Below are 22,643 nucleotides of genomic sequence, written 5' to 3'. Positions count from 1 at the left end.
CTCACTTTACTGCTGTTAAATGAGACATTGTCCATTACTCTAAAAAGGCATTCATTACTTTTTTACCCTCAAGTGGTGCAGTTGAATCACTTTTTGCTGACTAAGTAATAGAATCTACTATAATTTAAATATGGGAGGCTTTTGTCTCACTTAACACAATTTTGTTGTCATTTCACAACTGCTTTCTTTGACAGCGCAAGTTTGTCACAATTTGACAGTAAAATATTTTGACTCGGAGAGCAAAATGAAACTGGGTTTGGCAGTGGGTTCACGTACATTACCTTGCCTCTGTGGATTAATCCAGTATTCTACTTCATGTTCATCTTTTTCGCCTTTGCAGTTCCTTTGAGATCAGATGAAAAATACATTTGAGAGTTGATTAATAGAGAAGTGCGTCTTTTATTTATGAGCAGATTCGGAGTTTGGAATTTTCAGTCATTGTGCCAACAATGTCATGAACTATGTGGCCATTGTTAGTAGACATAAGGCAGAAATACAGTATGTGATTGTACATACTCACATAGCTCGTACAAAGACACACACATGCACATTCCTAGAGACTGGATTCCACTGAGAGACCTCCTGAAGAGGTGGACCACGCTGAGCCAGAAGGCTGGCAGCCCTTTTTCCAAAAGGCCCCCCAGCAGACTCCAAAACCCACTCTCCTGCTCCTGTGTATGAAATATGGAACAAAGATGAATTATACACAACACCTGCTCATTTGACATGCCAAATATACACGCCTTATGTGGTGTTACAGGAGCTTCAGTGGCAGCACACCTGTTCCCCAATCAGACAAGGCAGTGACGCCTCATTTAGGAGGCCCCACTGAATCATTCTGCCTGAATGTATTATTGATACATTTAATCTTTCATGTCGCTCAGTGTTTGACCTCTCACTGCAGGCTTCACAGGCAGGGTGTATCATAGAATGTACTCTTTGATTTGTCAGTGTTTAATTGCTTTTTACAGAGATGAATGTGTTTCAAGAGGGAAGGCTATTGATTCAAGGTTGAATGAGCAGTAATTCTATGTTATAATTATACTTACAAGACTGTCAGTCACATGAGCTCGCAGGTGCACTCTAATGATCTAAGAGCAATGAATGGATTTGACATTCAAGACATAGCAGGAGAGAAAAGGAGATTCAGACAGTTCACATGGAATGCACTGAATAGAATAATGGACTGTTTGCCAAGAGTGTCTGTACTGGCATTACAGCCTCATTTAAGGCTTTGTTCAGACTATCATCTCATATTCTGCAGATATTTGATAGAACTTTCTTCTGGATTTCATCTCATATGTAATACTCAAGTGAAAACTTTCACTCATCAACTTTAAAAGCACAGAGGACAGTTCCATTAAACCTTGGATATTGGGTAAAACTGTTGCTCTCACACACTGTTAGCCATTGTGCAAAAAACTCTGTCCATCAATAACTGGTCAAGCTGGACCTGGCTCTTGGAGGCTTTTAAAATGCCACATGCTGACAGTTATATTTAACCATCATTCCTTCTGTGTGTACCTACATTTGTGCTGTTAAGGCATGCTGTTCCTCTCATCTCCTGTCCCTTCCCTTATTCGCTTTGCTCTATAATATATGCCCACCGTCTGCTCTGCCTCCTCACATTCATGATAACAGTCATTATCACCCTCACAAGGAGGCCTGGCACCCCCCAAGACGGAGACTGCCAAGGCTCACCGCTGAAAGGTCACGCAGGAGGGGAGGAGGTAGAGGGTGGCAGACAGGACGAGGAAGTATAACATTGAATCGCAGACTTGGTACCCAAAAGCAGAGAGTCAGGAGTCAAAATAGGTGAGATGAAAATGGTCCTTATAGGTCAGAAGGCATGATTGCAGTTGCAAATGAGAAAGCAGTTGGAGCGGCAAATGAATCCAGAGGTCTACAGGTGGCAGATGGTCATCAAAACATCTGTCCTCTAAATATACAGAGGGTGATTGCTCATGAGGAGCAGCCGGGTAGGCAGGTGATGAGCTGAGCCGGGAAATTCACTTTTGACAGCTGGTGGGCAGGTGAGGAATGGCAATCCTGGACAAGATATTGTGCTGTGAAAAGATATGAACGGCTAAATTTTTCCAGCAATATTTGTCACCCTTCCACCTCATGATCTGACATTTGAAGCCTGGCGCCTCGCCTTTGAGACAAAAATGTACTCCAAAATTTATCTGAGGCTTTAGCAGACCAAATTTATTTTGGAATACATTTTTACACAGACGCTGTATTTTGTCCCCCATCACTTACATTGGATGCATATTAGGAAGGGGTCTCTTAATGGCCAGTATGAACAGGCAGAATGATTACATCTAGGAATAACTGTTCCAATGTCCATATGGGCACCTGACTATTGTTAGGCTTGAAAAACTGTGAACCAGCCCTTTAGAATATCCTGTTCAATTTCCACCATTCATTTCCACCTGAACCGTTACCAGTTACACAGCATTTATTTCAAATCTGTTTAGACATACCTATTTTTCTTTGAATGTTGGCTTCAAATAAAAATCAATGTTTTATTATTTGATTAATTAGCTACATGGTTAAAATAATATATTATTTGGTATATTTTGTTAGACTATGCATGGGCATGTCCACCAAATACAGATATTTTTGTGAGATAAACAAATGCTGATATTAGCAGATTAATTGGATTAACTGGAGGCAGTAGACAGACAGAGATGGAGGATGGAGCAGCTGTTGCCATGTCAGGAAGAGTGTAGTGAGGAAATAGTGTGTATTCGACACACAACCTCTCAATACATGGATGTCTGATAGATCGACTGGGCCACCTGGGATCACTGCCACAAGCCACACATTTGATATTGAACGATTAAAACAAAGAGGCTCTGTTTGAGGCTCGATCAGATGTGAGTAGCTGTAGAGATCAAATTGTATGATCATCAAATATAGTTTATGACCATCAAGTGCATTGATTTCCATTATGAAAAGCAGTAAACAAGACTCACATGAGTGGGCGTGTGCTGTTCTGCATGCAATTCCACACTGTGGTTGTGGAAGTAAATACATTAGAGCGGCATAATTATTTACCTCTTGCTGTAAATGAATGAAGATCCGACTCATTCAGTCGGAAATGTGGAAATGCTGTCGCTAAAGGTTCAAAGAGTTTACAGTGCTCGCTAAATGGCCTCTGAGGACTGTTAAGTGTCAGCATTTGCTAGTCAATATGATACATGTTAAACTAAACAGAAAAAAATGTTGAAAGCACACAAAGTGATAGAGTTTTCCAAAGTGACAGAAGTACATTACAGAAACCGTTGAATAAAGCGAGAAAAAAAAAAAAAACATTCAATCCATTTACGCTTGTAAAGATCTGCTTCCACTTTGCTAAATGCAATTAGGCCCATCCACTCTGTTCAAGTGACACCCTGAAGGCCTTTTAAGAAGTCAGCACAAATAGATCTCTGGGCTACAAGACAAGAGAGGGAGAGGGGAGGGAGTAAGGTATAGACAGAGGGCTCTCTTCTCCCACTGTGTTTGTGTGCATGAGAGAGATAGGCGGAAAGAAAGACTATACACACATTCCCTCAGAGGAATCAGCATTGTTTGCCCCCCAAAAGGGAGGCAGGGAGAGTGAAAATGAGAGCAAGGGAAGTGTTCATAAATCATACTTTACTGTTTGTTCGTCCTCTCTCCATCTTCATCTTTCCTCCTCTCAGCTAAGAGGATAGAAGGATGCACGGTTGTGGTAGAAGAGCCCTACTGAGATGTGTTGTGAAGTCATCTTCCATCTTCCATGCGAAGTTCCTCCTGAGATCAAACGCTACGCCTGTCCCTCGGAGCGGCTAGCAGGCGTCATAAACCACCCAGGCATTTCTAACTTTCTACCCATCCTTTTAGCTGTTTGCCTCTGCTTGTCTTACTGTTTTTTTTTTCTGACTACATCTCGCTTGTGCTGATGCTACATCATGCCACCCCACCCCCCATATGCCGCACTCTCACTTCGTGAGATGTGTTTTTGAGGCTTTATGGCAGTGATGTTTACTCAATCCAACACTACCTCCAGCGCTGCATTGTACACATCACACCAGTGATTGCGTGTATGTATGTGTGTGTGTCTGTGGATTAGGGGGTGGTTGGAAGTCTTCTGTGTGAAACCATAGAGCAAGTTTGAAAAATGTTACACTCACACTTGGAGGAAGAAATGCTACCTTTCATCTATGTCAGCTCCACATATTTGATTTGATGTGGTCGGTATCACAGCTGTCTGTCATGGTTGTGAGCTCAAGACTGTGAGACTGTAAAAAAAAAAAAAAAAAAAAAAAAAAAAAGGGACTCCAGAGAGGAAGTTATGGTTGGTGGTAGCCTGCCTGCATGACGTCTGTAACACTGATGCTGTGATCCAGATCACATGGTGGACCCAGCTGCAGCTGGTCTCACTGAGGCGATATTTGGAGTTGGTTAAAGTCACAAGGAAAAGGCAGTTTGAAGGTGTCTTAAAGAAGATGTTTTGGCAGAGCACAATCTTCACACTATGATAGCACAGGAGGGAAGTTCATTCTATAAAGGGTATTACAGTATGTCGTGTGTGTATGTGTTTCTTAATCCAATAAAAATGATCAATGATGGTGCAAAACTCTGCTAAGTATACCTGTAATCTTGCCAAAAAAAATGCTGGTAAAAAAGTAATTTTACTGGTGGACAAGAATGCAATACCATCTCTTTTAGATGCCAAATTGAATATGTATTTGAAACAATCTACAAAATAAATCAACAAGGCCCATTTACAGCATGAGCATTATAATTCATGAACAGATACAATCACCCTCTAGATTAGTCAGATTTGAGTGTTTTTCTTATAATTCTTTGAAAGTGAATACATTAAATATTAATCATGCTATTTTTGTGTGAAAATCTTTGGAGAATTTTAATAGAGAATATCTGAGTAGGATTTCTGGTGTTTCTAGGATTTCTATATTTAGGGCAACTACTTGATTACTTCTCTTCTCAATCAAAAATAAAAACTTTTCATGAATCTATACAGCTAAAATCAGTACTATAGAGCACTATGAAAATACATATTCAATGTAATTTAAGTGGGTAACATTGTACTTCACTCCACTACATTTATTTGAGAGCTATAACCATGCAAATTAAGATTTTACATGCAAAACATATGATCAGCTTTATAAAATATGATGCATTGTTAAAGATTAACTACCCAGCAGTACTGTATGTAGCTACCTCTCAACCATGTGAGTTACGTACCTGAATATCTCTTCCACAATCGAATAACATTCACCCCATTGACTCTGTAATTTTACCACATAGTGTCCACACACGGTATTATTCTGTAGCGAATGTGCTAGTTGATTCTTTTTCCAGAAAGAAGAAAAAGACAGAAAAACAAAATGAAACACAAGCGTGTTTTGGGTCCTACACTGTTCAGTGCTTGCCAAATAATTAGCATCGACTTGCATTTTACCACAAAGCAGGCTAACCCAGCTTTGCTACCAATGGTATTAAAAGGAAATTAAACTCCATAAAAGGGGACTTGCTGACATGAACTGAGCCTCCCAGGCTGAACTTCCTCCCAGCCTCGAACCAAGACTGCAGACCCAACAATGGCTGTAATCCTAACCTGTGAGCAGGCACGTGCATAAATAGACCTCAAAGGGGGCTTGAGCACCTGCCTATTTGACCTACAGAGAAAGTACCCCTTCATGGGTGATTTTTTAATAAATAAATGAATTCCTGTTATTTCTGCTATATCCAGCATGACACAACAATATACTCAGTACCTCATCTTGTTTCTGAGTGTAGCTGACAGAGAATTTATATAAGTATATGTTAGTGTTAATAGTTGTGAGGCAAAGAGACTGTAGACAGCGATATGATACACTTAAGAAAAACGACAACGTTTTCCTCCCTTCTGTAACAAGCAGTCAATGAGGTGTGTTCAATGTTGGCTAAATTAATGGTGTCTGGTGTCAAATTGATCTGCATGAACTATAGTTAGCAGTGATATTGTCATTGTGTTGGTTTTATTAATGTCGGACATTAAATTAACACCTAATGTATATATTATATGTACAGTAAGCATACATATTTAATTTCTTCATATTTTATGTTACCATATGTCATTTTATCATATGTTTGCTCAGCAAGTGAATGTGTTTATAAGGAAAGTGAATGCAGCTACATTTACATGAATTTTGAACATTAACTGTTTACTAATTGTCTTTATATATTTAGAGTAACAGTTAAGTTCAAGCAATTTTTCAGTATTTTTGGAGGGAGGGAGGGAAAGGATGAAAGAATGTTAAATCTTTTATAAACCAGTGCCTAATACACCTTATCTAAAGCTTAGGTGTTTCTTTTTAGAGTTGTGGTTTAAATGCATGATGCCTTCCAAGCCTCAGTATTATGATATGATATGATATGTGAATTATATTGAACTAATTTGTTGGCACATAGTAATAGTATCTTAGCCATACAATATCAGCATTTTCTTATTGCCCGTTATTATTGAAGCAATTATGCCCTCTAGGAAGAGGTGGTAAGAGACAAATATGGAGGTGAGAGAGGCAGCCATGCAGCCAGAGGAAGTGCATCTTTGTCAGCAGTAGAGCTTCTGCAAGTGAGGATGTCAGTCAGAGAGCTGTATAAGAGTTGGGCTGGTTAACATGTGAGGAGAATTTACTGAAATACACTTCATTTCTTTGCGTGTATCATTAATGAACTGTTATGTAGCAGTGTTTGAACCAACCTCAGTCATGAGTTTGTTTTAAATACATATATTTTAATATCCCTTTTGCAAAAGTATCATTCCAGGCATTTATTTATTTTATTTGCAAAAATTGCCTTTTATGAATTTGGACCCCTGACACTCTAACATCCTCTGCACATTCATGCCTGTGAGTAAGTGCTGCCTGAGAGGCTCAAGTCCCTTAACTAGGCTCTGTTCCTGCTAAAATTTTATTGCCGGAACTCCTTTGGGGTGAGTCCCGACCCATTTTCATCCCCACACATGGAGACAATAGAGCCAGGGACTTGAAAATGGAAGCATATAAAGTGCGGAAAGGGACAGCAGGAAGAAGTAATATGTAGCCAAAGGGCAGCTTACACCAACAATCCACATCCTGTGATTTAGACAGGAAGTAGCACTTGGGGTTGTTCACATGACAGCATTGTATGATAGTCAAATGAAGTGAAGTGGGTCCAGTGGGCTATTTTTTTAATTTGTTTTTATCATTGAACACCAATAACTGCACAGATGAACCATCTGTGCGAAGATGCAGGTTATTACAATGGATTTAGGGTATTTACAAAATCCAATTCTATTTACTAATCTGATAAATCTGTTTGTGTATTTATACTCATATATGCAAGGGTGTGATTTTATGTCTGCAAACAACTGCAGACATGGACACACATCTCTGTACGTCTGTACATGCTAGACATGCATATGCAAATACCTGTGTGAATCGTATGTGTTCAGCTATCTGGCAGATGCAAGGCGACGTGTCTCACATACCTAACCTCAAATGGTGGCAGCATTCACTGCCAGCCTAATAAACTTAATGGACTCGTGGCTAACCTGGGAGTTCATCAGATGGCTTCATTTCACACTGGCATTTTTAAACTCCTCATATTTATGCAAATTGAGAAAGCAGGCAAGGGCTGAGGCCAACAAGTACCAGTGAGAAACAGAATGACTAGTTCCTTATATATATTATTTTTGATCAAATTTAAAAAAAAAAAAAAAAAATTTAAAAACCCACAATCTTCTTAGAATATGCGAGAACTGTGAGAGCAGTGTTTTCCTTTGACATGTTGTTAAGGTGTATACAACACCTACATACTAATGTTGACTGGCATTAGTGACCTTGTCAAGAGCCATATTTATAATATAACAGTAATGTGTTAGCAATCAGTCTAACAGTGTGTGTGCATGTATTTGTATTATCTCTCATTTTCCACACACTGAGTTCTCAAAATCTAGAGTGTTTAACAATAAAACTTTCCTCTCTCAAGCCTGTGCTCTCCTCTGTTTTTCATTTTTAAAGGTGTGTTCTTCCTCAAGTTTCTTTTTGTGTGTATGCCTTCTGTGCACTGGGTTATACTTTTTCCTTCCTTTTACTTATTTTTTGCACTCACAAAAAGTTTCACAGCACATTGAGTCATGGTATTGACGGTCAGATTCTTGTATTCTTTTTGGTTGTGTGCATCATATGTTCATCTTTACCTCTTTTTTCCCTGCTCATTACAAATTAGCAACAATGATACTATAGCTATTTCTACATGCTTTGATTTGGTTTTCACAAAAAGGAAAATCGATTCCTTCTTGACATCTTAATCAGCCACCATTGTTCCAATGATCTATTCAAAGCCTCATTCAGAAATCACTGTTTTTCCAGTAAAGCTCTGATAAAAATAAGTCAGAATAAATTTAAAAGATATTTCATGAGATTTAAAAAAAAAAACACTGCAGCATCGGCCCATGCATGCTGTACATCACTCTTATTGAAACTGCGGTGTTTGTTTTTTAATACTGCTCAGATTTGAACTTATTTGACACTTGTGGTCGAGAGTTTGCAAATTTGCAGCTAAAACTAAAAGGCGCAGCAGCAGAGACAGATGTTGCAGCCGCTGCTGCTGCTTCTGCTCACACACACTACAGCTGTTGAAACCACTCTGCCAAGATGATCATACCCCCCACAAATACACGCGCAGTCTTATAGTCTAATACACTGATCTCTTCTACCACCCATTATTTTCAACTTGTTTTTCCGCTCTTTGTTCCCCCAGCTTCATACTGCTTAGGTCTTTGCATTGAGTATTGAGAATGTACTGTTAATTCTCCTGGTCCACACTGTGTGTCTTTAACCCTTCATTAGACTGTCAATTTAAATTAGAATCAGTGTTTTACTCTCCTGTTTGTGGAATGTAAAGTTAAATCAATTAAATGAAAAAAAATCTGTCTATATCTGTCTGGCTCCATTCCTACTCTCTCCTCCTCCTCGTATTCGTGGTTCTCTCTCTTATCTTAAATTTCTTCACCGAACAGCTTCATCTCTCTGCAGGATGGATCCTCTCTGCTTGCTGCCGGATGGAAAATAAATTGCTCCACAAAAGCCCAAGCAGCTCATGAAAAACCAACCTCTGCCCAGCGTAATCAATAGCAAAGCCTCTAATTAAACGCTCCTTCAGTTTCATACGTTCATGTACTTCAACCTATGATATTCTGTACATTTCATGCACTCGGGCTAATCTGTGCATGCTTTCCGCAGCAGGTCAAAATTAGATTTAACCACCTCCCTCATCCACACTTCTCTCCATACCACAGAAGGTGAACCTCCATAAATGTCAAACGCCACTGTGGGTTTTGCGGTCACACAAGCCGATCATAGATTTAGAGCTTGCAATTATGTCAAAGTGCCCAAAAAAATTAATGAAATGCCATGTCTCAAGGGACTCTAAACCTTACCTTCACCCATCATTTACATAAATTAATTTCACTCAGTATATTTTTATGGACAGATCCATATTGGCCTTGTCACATTCATAGATCTTTCACACAAGACTGAAACCCTTGTAAAACCACCAACACCGAGCAGAGGATGTTTATTCACATATGTCACAGTTTTTCATGCTGCGCTTTTTACAGTTACATCACTACAAACCATGCAACTTGTAGGCACTGCTTCTTGCCATATCAAGTCAATCAGCATTTTCAGCTAAAATGTCCTTGTTGCTGTAAATGTCATGCTGTATTTTTTTGATGTCTTTTCCAGACCACAGACATAATTGACAGCTTTTTGTGTACCTTCAAAGGGAATGGGTGGAAAATTATTGGGATGAATATCACAAAGGTCAAAACAGGAGGTGGGTTTCAAACTGACAGCTTGCCCTGGTGCAGTGACAGAGGAGGCACAGTCGCCACACAGAACATGGAGAGTGTCATGATAAATTGTGTTACTGAATAGTTTGGCATTTCTATAATCAGGACTTTGAGGTGGCAGACATGAAGCGGGACAGCCCGGGGATGATGGAGTAGGTGATGATGGCAAGAGGATCAAAGCAAGACATCAGCCTGAAAATCTTCCTCAGCTGACACACCTAATGTTCTTTTTTATATGACAACCTCATTTAATGTAAATGTTTCTTTTTATTGAAGGGGACCTATTATGCTAATTTCCAGCTATATATTTTTATGCTGGGACTCCACTAGAGAGGCTTTGCATGAGTCACAGTTCAAAAACCTCCTTATTTATCTTATACCGTCCCTTTGTGCAACCCCTCAGTTCAGCCTCTGTCTCTCACAGGCAGTCTTAGCTCCTGTCTCCCAATGAGCCCACTCTGTTCTGATTGGCCAGCTTTCCAGAAGCCTGCTGAGGTGCAGCTGTATCAGAGTCATGTTAAGTTACTGCCGTTGCAAACCAAATATTTCCTGCTTTACTGCTTCATAGTAAAAGCTTTTAAATTACCAAATAAAGGGGATACTTTTATTGTGAAGAATTTTCAAGAAATGAAACGTGTTCCTCACCGAACTAGCAGAGCTTCATTAGCGGTGCTAAAAACTGGTAGACACAACAACAAATGGGGGTATTTGGAGTTCTTTGTTCAGGGGATCAGTTAGAAATAATGCAGACAGCACGCTGTGTGTGGAGCAGATGTCCATATAAAGAAATCTGTTGCGAGTTGATGTCTGCTCAGGCTAAAAGTAGAAAAAAACCCAGAAACCGAGCGTTCAGAGCAGCCTGAAGCTGATGCTTTTTGCTCACAGGGATTACTTCTACATACGTTTACCTCATTATTTGACACTTCAGCCACATTTAATATATATGACTGAAAATAAGGAAAAGCATAATAGGTCCCCTTTAAACTAGCGCACTAAGATCACCTACTTTATCATGTTCACGGCCAAGACCTTTGACATGCATGTTAAAATGATCTCTATTGGTCTAATCCTATGATGGGTGATTGTGCATCTTTGGCCTTTGCAGAGCAGAGCCAATAAATGTTTTATATATATGTATATATACCCTTTATAAAAACTTATTTAAACAGGGAAGGTCATTGAGAGCAAGCTCTCTTTTACATATAAAAACAATAAAGCACACGAAAGTTACAGTATACATCAACAGATTATATGGCAAACAGACCAAAGAAATCAACATAGGAGACAACATCACTTGAAAGAAAACACGTACATTCACACTGCTTTATGTCAGTCAAAAGAAATTTGAATTGATTAAAAGAGATTAGCTTGTCTAATTTTATAAGCTTCTGTTGATTGTTCCACTTGTGTGGAGCACAGTATTTAAAAGCCAGTTTCCCAACCTCAGTACTAACATAATGATTTTCAAGGACCAAGGGCAGAATGATAGACTGCATCAAGAGTTTTAAGGCTAGAGGCAGGAGAGTGCATATAAATTACTGTTATTACTGTTGAACTGTTGGTCATTTTTTTAGTAAACAGCATGCATTTTGTTTTATCAGAGTTTAAAAGTAATTTAAGAGCAATTAAAATTTTCTGTACAGCACAGAAATCAAAATGCAAGTTTTGAGCCGCCTGGTCAACAGGGCACTGTTGTATAGTGCTGTCTGCTTACAGATGAATTGTACTGTTTCTAAGATTTTTACCTAATTAATTTATAAAAATTATGAATAAAAGTGGTCCTAGAATAGAGCCCTGTGGTACACCTTTGTTAACACTCCTAAAGGTGGACTGATGGCCATTAGCCACAACGGCTTGTGTTCTACCATTGAGATAATTTGCAAATCAATTACCGACTCTTCATCAAATCCAAAAGATTCCAGGTTTTTCAAAAGAATTTGATGATCAATAGTAAGCCTTGGATAAATCAATAAAAAGGGCAACACAATCCTGCTCGTTATCCAATGCACTTTCGATGCTGCCGTCACAGTACTATGCCCAGGTCTATACCTGATTGATATGATTTTAAAATGGAGTGTTGAGATACAAATGTTCTCACCTGATTATTTACAAGTTTCTCTAACACTTAAGCTAGATATGATAATTAAGAGATTGAATGATAATTATTTAGCTCACTGAACAGACCCCCTTTATGCAAAGGTAGGACATAGGCTGTCTTCCAAAGGTCAGGGATGCTCTGTTACCACCGTCAGCTAAAAAATATAAGTAAAGCATTCAACTGGTAATGGAGCTGTCAATAATAAAAGCCTTGGCTCTAACTGATCAGCCCCAGTGGACTTTTTTGGGTCAATAGAACAAAGAGCATTAAACACTTAATGATTCATAAAAGACTTCAATGAAAAGGTCTGAGTGCCTAATTTGTTGCCCAGCAAGGTGCATCATGATCAGAGACAGTGGGAGGAAATCCAGCATTTCAAAATAAATAACCTGATGAAATAAAATATTCATTGAATGCATCACATATTTTCTTTCCAACAGAGATAGTGGTAAAACCTTGAACAATTTCATTGAGTAAGGATGAAGTAGGACTGTGTGATAATGATTTAACCATTTTCCAAAAATCTGCTGGCTTTTCTTTACTTTCAGATAGTGCAGAGACATAATCAGGGTTTAGTTGTTAACAGCTGCGGATGTCGTGCTCCTCATTTATTTAGCATAGGCTTGTCAGTCTCTCTCTCCTTGCATGTCACCCTCTTTACGGCCGCTTTTCTCGTATAGTCTATTGCTCCCCCACTCAGGTTCTCTTTTTTTCTGTAGTATCCATAATCTCACGCTATTTCTTCACCCTTGGAAGATTAGTTTAAAGTACATGCTGCTTTCTAGCAATTCCTTGCCTTATGTAGTCAAACTTGTGCAAAGCATTGGAAAAATAGTTATTGACACTTTGGGAAATACACTCATTCCCTCTCTTGCCAAGAGTAAGATAAGAAGAATAATACCACTTTAATTTCTGTGCATTATGTATGGAGCAAGACTAACTGCAAGTAACTCAACTTATTGTTTTTCATTTTTCTGTTTTTGTACGGAAACAAGATACATCATGTTACAGTAATTAGTGAGCTTTAGAGACATTGCTAGGCATTTTTTGAATTTTGGAGGGAGCCAGTACAGCTGTTTCACCCAGCTTCCAATCTTTGAGATAAGCTAAGCTAACTGCCCTCTAGCATCAGCTCCATACTTGACACAAAAACAAAAGATTGGTATTGATTTTCACATGCAACAAACGTGTGTGCTCTATGTCCAAAACTATCATCAATTTCATCAATGGAAGATTAGCTAATGGTACATGCTGTTTGATGTGCAAAATATGAGTGACATCTTCTTGATATTGGGTTGCAGCATTATTTACAGGCAGTATGTTACTAATGGCCATTAAACAACTTAGGTTGGATAAAGCAACGTACTCAAGGGTATACTTTGACAATACCTCCTGAGAAAAAGGAGAGCCTCTTCTACATTTTTTATTCCATGGCTACTAGGCTACATTGATGTGCTATTAGAGCCAGATGCTATCTAAAGCTGCATGTACAAAGATTTCTTTCTATGTTATCCAACTGCAGATTAGTCACAATGCCAAAAGGACTTTCTCAAATCAAACTGCATCAGAGGGTCAAAACCACCAAAGCTCTCTTCAAGCTGCCAACCCCCCCAAGTCTTTCTTCTTATCCTCAGTGGTAAATCACACCATCTGCATTGAAAGCACACCACCTGGATCAGGAAGCCACCTTTAAAGAACATTCAAGGTTTTCCAGAAAATGAAACTGCCTTTGCCTGTAGCATCCAAAATCCCCCTATAGAATTTGAAAATAAGTTTCTGATGGTACCTGATGGTCTTAAGGTTGCAGCTGTATGCAGATACAGCTAGTGGATTAAACATAAAACCAAAATGATTTTAGCTGTTTAAATCAGTCAGATATATCTAGATTGCCTAAGTCTCTGATTGCAACTGTTGACGTTTGTTGTGTGTTATGTGTTTTGTTTTTGTTTTTTTCCTCTGGCAATCTGCTCTCTACAGGGACGCAAGGAGAGCTAGCTCTGAAAGGTTTTGCCCGAAGATAAATTGGGTAACCTTCTTCTGTCATTAGTAATACCTTTTCCACTGGTGAACAGCAAGACAGAGCAAGCAGAGAGGTGATGGAGGGAAGAGGAAGCGAGGGGGGTGAGAGGGAGGGAATGAGAGCCAGGAGTCAGCGGTAATTAGCCATGAAACAAAAGCCCACTCGGCTCAGTTATGACTCGAGTTTCACACCTTGAGCCATCTCTCCGTGCCTCCGAGGCTCGGCAAGGGACGCGACTGCTGTAAGATGTCCAGCTGAAATAGAGCGCAGACGTGCAGCAGCCCTGTCTTGGCTCCATCTTCAATCCATCACGCCGCCTCCACACTTCTCTCTCAGTCTGGTCGGCTGGCAGGGAGGTGCTTTGTCTGGCTGACTTGTCATGTCTGTCAGGTGAAACTACTTCATCAAAGCCATTTGAACGTGCGGAAAGTTAAGATTTGTTGTGTTAAAGGAATAGTTCTAAATTGTTCCATTGTTGCCGAGAGTTAAATGTGAAGATTGATACCACTCTCATGCGTCCAAATAGAGCAAGAGACATGAAGCCATTAGCTCACCTTAGCTTAGCCAGAGTTTGCAGATAAATAACACAACTTGCAGTTTTACATTCCTGCTTTGTGGAGATTAAATAAAGGAGGTACAACATGTTAATTAGTGACCTTTAGAATTTGTTTTAACGCTGAGAGCTGGGGTAGTTGTTTCCCCCTGCTTCCAGAACTTATGCTAAGCTAAGCCACTCACCTCCTGGCTCCAGCTTCAGACTTTATCTGAAGACCTTTTGATATGATATGTGTGTAGGAAATGCACAGTTGTAAATAATAAAATCAGCAATTGTGGATATCCATTTAGCTGCTTCAGCTTTAGGGTCTTGATATTGTGAATGCTGGCTCACACTGTCATGGTTTACTCCAGCACTTGAATAGGATAGAGCTGACATTAACGTTATAAGTAACACTTATGCATTTCCTATTATGAAAAGTCAAAATGTTTGCTTTGAAAAAGGCCTGTTCACAGACATGAGTGGTATTGATCTTAATTCTCATTTCACTCTCATCAAGACAGCAAAATAAATGTGTTTTCAAAAAATGTGTCTTGCTTCTATAATTTTGTATCATATTTCTGGATAAAACTGCATTTTGGGAGGAGTGACGCTTCAAAAGAGCTTAGGCCTTAACAAATACATTTAATGTACATAATTGAGAAGGAGAACTGCATGCTAATATAATTCGCTAAGAAGGAGAAAATATATATATTTTTTGTTTCATGAAGATGTTTTTGTAAAGATATATTTAAGATTGACCAAGTCCATTTTGCCCTTTTCAGATTTTTTAGCTGTGTCTGCAGGCAGCTGACAGCAAAATGGTGAGAAGTAATAACATTTAAAAGATGAGTATTATGGTAAACAAGAACTGTCTTGACGTGGATTCTGCAGTTGAAGATTTAATTTAAGTGCTGTTAGAAGCACAAAGCTGATACACTTCACTGCTTCGCCAACTTTTGATGTAATGGAACTGCACCATTTGAAGCATTGGACTGCCGCAGTGTGATAACAGTTTGCAGTATGTAAGTTTTCTAATTTGAGGCCTGAATTGGGATTGTGTGCTGTGATGTACTTTATGGTCTTTATGGAAGATGTGTGGCCAACAACTGACTAACTTCACCAACTTCACTAAGACTTTCCCCCATAGTGTCTGACAAGCTTTCCATACTTGCATGGCACATACACAGTTTACAATAGCAATAGCAGATTCACCACTCAAAATTAATGTTTAGTAATGTTTGAAACAGTGGGTCTTGGATTTCACATTATAAATAAAAACAGGCCTCTTGGTTTAAAGTTCAACTGTAGATTTTGTCAGCAGTATTGACGATTTGTTGATAGAAGATTTTATCAGCTACAGTTAGCTAGCATTAGCAGATTACCTGCTGCTAGCTCTGAGTTGGCTGAAAACTAGACCCAACAACTGCTGTGCTTTAAAACATGAACCCTTTAAAAATATGCATGATACCATGCTACTGTAAGAAACTGAAGCTAAAGTTGCCCCAGTGCAAAAATTCAGTATTTTTTTCAGTTGATGACCCTTGCATCCTGTTTGGACGCTTACTACACAAAAGCATTCTTGGACTAGCAACACGACTTTGAAAAAATATTTACAAAAGGACAAGCAACACAGAGTTTAAATTTATACTTTGTTGTTCATATTTTCAGTGATTCACTTTTTTAAGAGAAAAGGTTTTAAGGATGAGGACTAAACCAAAATTTCCAGCAAATATATAAAGCTATCTCAGAGCTGCTAGTGTTTCTGTAAGGTCCATGGTAGCATCTAGCCTCCTACACAGTGGCTGTGAAAAGACAAATTTTCTAACCCCAGCCCCACAAAACACTGTAGGTAGCTACTACTGCGGGTAGTAAGCTAGTTAACCAGGGATGCTGACATGTGCAGCTTAAGTTAAGAGTAGAAAAACACACTATTTAATCCATTCCTTATCTTTCCTTATCTTCTGTGCTTTTTATCTTGAAGCACATTGAGTCTACGCCTGTCGTATGAAATGTACTTTATAAATAAACTTTATTTATCATTTTTCTCTCAAATGACACCATCTTCCAAACTCTTTACTTGCTATGCCAAGATACGAATGCTAAGTTAGGATTGGACAATTGCTGTTCAGTGGAGGGGCTTCACAAACAGTTAATTCTGCCAGTCAATCCTTGTAATAGTTTATAGCCTTCATCATACCACGCCCCTTTCCTTAGTAACATAGTGTTATGTTAATTCATTCCAAACAGCTCTAGAAGCCAAATGATCTTTTGTGAACAATCTTTAGTGAGAAAATTACTTACTAATTGTCACAATTTGTGACAAATTTGTTACAAAAATAGAAAAATACCATCCCTCTTTGCTCATGACCATGAATCAAGTCTGGTAGCATTGCTAGCAAGTTAGCTCTACCCCCAGTGGCCCATGTGTATCTATTAGAGATTGCATTTCCAGGTGTGCACTGAACAAGCATTACAATACAGGTGCCGAAAATGCAGTTTTGCTTTGTTTTTGCTGTCCTCTTCAAGATAAGATCCAAGTGGGGGGCTCGGCACAGGCATGCCTCCAATCTCCATGACTGTACTGTTTTCAGGAAAGGCCTGTGTTGACAGCCCCTTCATTAGAGTCTTTGTCCTGGAAGAGCCTAGTACATAATTAATGTCTCCATGATGGATTACATGGGTGGGTTGAAAACAGCGAAGAGGTCGGCAGAAAACTGGAGAATTGATGCGAGGCTATTTTCCCTATTGAACACGCCTACTGTGTGCCCCTTCTGCACTGGCACCAAAATTGCTGATTAAAAAAGTCACAATATTTACACCAGTGGTGACTTGAGTACAGGTGCGAGTGAAAATTAACCCCCTGCGCCTATACTTTCCTGTTATTTCTTTGTGTGTACGTGTGGGATTTAAAGGCAGCTGTGGCCCGATAAATGATCATCTTTATTGCGATTCTCACAGGTGGGGCTTTGGGTGGATGTAAACCATTAATCAAAGCCATCGTTAATGATGCAGAAAGCACCGTGGAAATTAAACCCCTTCTGTTCCCCTTTCCATAATGTTGAGGTGTCTGGTTTTCAAGCTGGTATGGTGACTGTGGCTTTGTTAAGAATAAGATGTCTTCTTGTATTGGCTCTTTTTCTTCATTCATCAATAAGAAACTGTGCACTGGTGTTAGGTTTGCAAAAATGAGCAACAAGTTAGCCACTATTGAGTGAGGAACTAGCCACAAGTTAGCCACTACAGAGTATAATTTATGTCAAATTGCAGCTCAAGGATTTAGATTAATGATTTTAACATTTGACTTCCAGACAGAATACTAGGATGAACATCAATGTGCTGACTTTCCTCGCAACCTCCAGGCTATGTTTTAATAAAAACAAACAAAATCAGAACTAATTACAGCACATTGCTTTTTACATAAGAGATCAAGTGGGCTCAAGTGAAATGGTATCTAATTGAAAGTGTAGGGAATGTCTGATCTCAGTGTTTTCTATTTAATACAATCCCCAGAGAAGCCAAGCTCAATATTATCCACTATTTCCAAGGGTTTTTGGAAATACAATTTAAATCTGACAGGAACTGCTTTGCAATACCCCCCACCCTCCCCCCCCAAAAAACCCAGCACATCTTAAGGTTGTAAAAATCACAGTATGTGGACTGCAAACAGAGCCTTCCTGATGCATGTCAGTCAGTTCCCTGGCAGTTGTCGAGATTTCAATTCAAATAAATTTGTCTGTGTATTTTGCCAGTGTTCAGCTTACAGTCTAGCGCACCAGTGGATGAAGTGACTCGCTCAATTATACATTTACTTAGACACGTAATAAAGCGCTGCCACTCTGCCAAAGCTGGGGCTGATTATACCGGCTGTACAAGCTGTTTTCCCAGCCTCCTGTTCCTCCCCTCTCACTGATCAAGACATTCATCCCAAAGAGAGGCACGCTTATTGGAACAACTGTAACTCCCAGCACTACACTCGTACACTGTCAAAATCCCCTCCTTGCTGTTTTTTCCCAATGAAAAAGTGCATGTTTTTTTTCCTCACATGGGGTTCTAATCTTCAACTACAGTATGTGAGCTTACTTTTCCAACATCCTTATGACACTATCAGTCCAACCTCCAAGCGTGCCTCATGTCTACAGATGTGATAAGTTTTATCACGACTATATGCTTTGATTTTTACGCTCACCAGTCCCGAGGTCATGAAAAAAAGAAGAATCTGGCCATAATTCTCTCAAAGGGTATGCTGGCATATTAGAGACAAGCTCCTTTTTTTTTTTTTACCTTCATCAACATCAAAATAACTTCAAAAGAGATGATGCAATCACATTTTCATGAAGGAAAAAAGAAAATTCAATTTTCCCTTTGCTCCTTGTTTATGTCTGCCCTTTGATGAAAGCATGTTAAAGCTCACATGCAGCCAGAGTGTTTGATGTTGTGAAAACCTGCTGTTTAGGAAGTGATAGAATGTGCCATTTGTTTGTGAAGGGTAGTCTCATAAAAGAGCATCACTTATGAGTTATGCGAAGGCACGTGGAAAATCCCGAAGCAGCTTTTGCTCAAGATTTCAACGACAGCCCTGATATTTTCTGATTTTAAATTAAACCGCTGTTTGTTACTCACACTTTTTTTTTTTTTCTTTTTTTTTTTAAAGAATGCAAAAGCCTCTTGGGTAAAGCTTTCTTCATATGTTGACACTGACTGGATATACCAAACTATATACCTCCATTCTACACTTACTGAGCTCTCTTCCTTTCCAAGGTCTCTTCAAACTAGCAACCACAACGAGCTATAAGATCTCCCTGGAGGCCATTTCTCCTGCTTTAGACTTTCAGACTGACAGAGAGTTTAGGACTGAATTGACAGCTCATGACTATTGCTTGGCTGCTGCGTTCAGCAAATGGTGAGAGGAAGAGATTCTATCCCATTAACACTCCACTAATTGGACATGCATGCATAAGAGAGAGAAGGCTTTTAAAACCAATTAGCCAACTCAATAGTTTTGAATTAACCTGTGCTAGACCCAAGCTATGCTCATTTCCATTGCCTGAAACACTCACTTACTTTGACACATCATCTGCCTCATGGCTAAAAAATTAGCAGCTATCACAGGATCATATACAGTTTCTGAAAGGTAATATTATTGACACATATTTTTTCTTACTGCAGAGTTATAACTGGAGGATAACAACAGGTCTGCCAATTAACACTGAATTGCTTCTGGGTGTAAATGATTGTTAATCACTTCACCATAATGTGTCCTTATGAAAACGGATACCTGAGAACTCTGCACACGCTGCACAAGTCATCTGCTTAGCAGTGCAGCGTGAATACAACATCTGTGGAAGCGTCCTCATCATAGACTCAATAAAAGAAATGATCCAAGCTGTTAGGAATGAACTCAGTATTATGAGAGTAACACAAGTTGTTGGAATCTTCTTTGTTATCCTTTCACAAATGTTAAGTCATACCTGAATTGCATTTTCAGTTAGATGACAATATCTGGATAAAAGAATTAATTACACCAGGAGCAGAGAGGTTCCATATGTGGTAAAATAGTCATATGCTCTAAACCTTTCTCTGGCCTGTAGTTGCCAGGGAAACCTCTTAGCTGTGTGTGTGTGTGTGTGTGTGTGTGTGTGTGTTGTCTATTTATACCTGTGTAATTACAAATGCAGCTGGCATCATCTGTGCGAGAGGGTTTTTTATGTATCTGTATAAGTACTGCTGTCATTATGTTGTTCATACAGCTGCTACCCACTTTTTAGGCTTTTTCTTATTTTAGGACAAGTATTAAACTTGATCTTCTCCATGTTTGAGTCAGGGTTCAGGTGATGGGAATGGGGTATGGAAGGCAGACAAAGTGAAGAAAAACTGATTTGACCACTTACTGTACTGTGTCACACAAATAATGATGTGCTAAATATGAATAATGCTAAATATTAAGTACACAATAGACATTTATTTTCTGTTTTTTGTTTTCGAATTTTTCTTATGTATAAGACTATTTTTTCCCCTTTTTTTCTCCTCAGAAATAATGATAAAATGCTGAGAGGCTTCCTGTCCTTCCACTGGGAAGACAGGAAGCATCTGGTTGCATTTGTCTGACAGTTGCCACAGACACAAAGAATTTCCGAAAGGATAATAAACAAAACTAACTAAAGAAAAAGTAATGAATGAGTGACTCACACATTGTGCTGTCTTTTGTACTCTGCTGTCTTGCTATTTAAATAAATAAACAACAGAAAAAAAAGGTTTTCTGTGTGATGGTGCTTATTGTCTTTAAACCTCCACATTGTTATCAAGGAGGTTATTCGGTGTACACAGCTTCTTTCTCCAGAATAAAGCTTTAGCTAAGGGTTCCATTCAATTCCATTGAATGGTTGAAAATGAAAGACCGTTTAAACACATTTGCAAGAGTTAATTGCCAGAATAAATCTGATCACAAAACTAAATCAAACTACGAAAATAAGACCCATGTTGTAATAAAATGGAATTTTTCCTTTAAGGTCTTAGGAAATGTGGAATTTTCTGTTTTTTTATAGGAAAAATTTGTGCCAATTTGTGTGTACTTCCATGTTTTCTATAGGTGTGTCTTATCCTTCATGCCTTTTATAGTCATGTTAGTACAGCAAATCAGAAGGAACTACAAGGGACAAGACAAACAAGGTTGACAGCATGGAAAGATTAGGAGCTGGAACAATAAGTTGACACCCAGAGGAAATGTACTTTACATTATTGTTGTGATGGCAAAGCTGTCGCACTTGGCCAGACTTCAGACGGTGAACCCCTTTTCCTTTATCTTCTGTGTTCACACAAGGTGATGACGCGCGTGGCCAATTGGATCAAGCAGATGCACAGATTTTGACTTGAGGGAAGAGCTACAGTCACTCAAGCGGATGGGCTGATGCCATACTGAGAGAGCCGACTGGTGGAGGTAGGATATGAGTCTCTCTGTCAGTGGCAGAGAACAGGGGGGAGTCAGCTCTAATGAGGAGAGACGTTTCTGCTTTACCCTCTCCTCCCCTTAGTCACATATCAAAGGAGTGAAAGCTGTGATGAATCCACACCTTACATACTTCCAGTACACACACACACACACACACACCACTCCATGTGCACTTTAACTCACACACACATAGATGCATGCTGTCTTCTATGAGAGGGACTGTCACATCCTCCTTATGTAAAAACATATTCAGCATCCTAATTTTTATTCCAAAAATCTATTTAGTATGTGGGCTGGATGTTCAAATATGTGACTTTTGATGTCAATTTAATTAACTAGAATTTCAATATTTTTTATGGCAAGTCAGGAAATCATTTATTTTATTAAATCTCTTAAAATAATTACCTGCAAATAGCTAGTTTTGTTCAATAAAAATGCTCCAAACAGTCAAAAAACCCGACAACTTCGGAGCAGTTACCAGGCAACCAGCAGAGGCTCTAAGAAGTTGACTCTTCCCAGTCGAGAGATAGTTTGGCACATAACCCCCCCCCATAAAACCACAGGTCGATGTTTTTTACACTTTGATTTTTGGGCCTATTAAAAAAACAAAATATAGCGTGTTAATTAGTGAGCTTTAGAGGAGTGGGGAGATGGATTTTTTTAACCTTTTGACAGAGCCAGGCTAGCTGTTTCCCCCTGTTTCCAGTCTTTGTGCTAAGCTAAGCTAACCAACTGCTCGCTTTGGCCTATGGTAATGAGCATATTTCCCAAAAGGTCAGACTATTCCTTTTAAATGTATTATGATCTAAATTAGAAAACATGAAATCCTCATATTAAAGAAGCTGAAACTAGCAAATGTTTGGCATGTTTGCTTGATAAATAAATTAAATCTGTAATCAAATATCAAAATGTTTGCCCAATAATTTTCTGGTGTTTTATTAATCAGTGAATCATTTTAAGACTACACTGATTATCACCTGTTAGTTTAATCAAATGATGCTAAAAGTCTGACTGCGTGTGTGTGTGTGTGTGTGATGGATGGAGGAAGAAGAGTATGTGCACATTTCCACGAGCGTGTGTGTGTCTTAGAGATCTGTGGCACTTTAAGGTTGTTGTTTTGTCATATCCTCTCCCCTGTCCCTGTGTGGCATTCTGTCAGAGCCA

The 22,643-nt window shown here is 39.0% G+C and overlaps 1 long non-coding RNA gene across 6 annotated transcripts in view; it reads left to right on the top strand.

Moving 5' to 3' along the window:
• LOC137175687 (uncharacterized) overlaps positions 1-22,643 on the top strand; it is a 262,964-nt gene that overhangs the window by 105,079 nt on the left and 135,242 nt on the right. For 5 of the 6 annotated variants that reach the window (XR_010925686.1, XR_010925687.1, XR_010925688.1 and 2 more), the window contains one exon: positions 21,351-21,467. This is a non-coding gene — a long non-coding RNA (uncharacterized lncRNA). Of the gene's footprint in view, positions 1-9,770; positions 9,862-9,982; positions 10,199-21,350; positions 21,468-22,643 lie in introns of those variants that run through there. The other variant, XR_010925691.1, reaches the window with a different exon arrangement.

This window comes from Thunnus thynnus, chromosome 23, assembly GCF_963924715.1.
Source record: "Thunnus thynnus chromosome 23, fThuThy2.1, whole genome shotgun sequence".
Classification (NCBI taxonomy): domain Eukaryota; kingdom Metazoa; phylum Chordata; class Actinopteri; order Scombriformes; family Scombridae; genus Thunnus; species Thunnus thynnus.
Note: the sequence above shows the minus strand (reverse complement) of the source record. Positions and strands in the feature narration are given on the sequence as shown.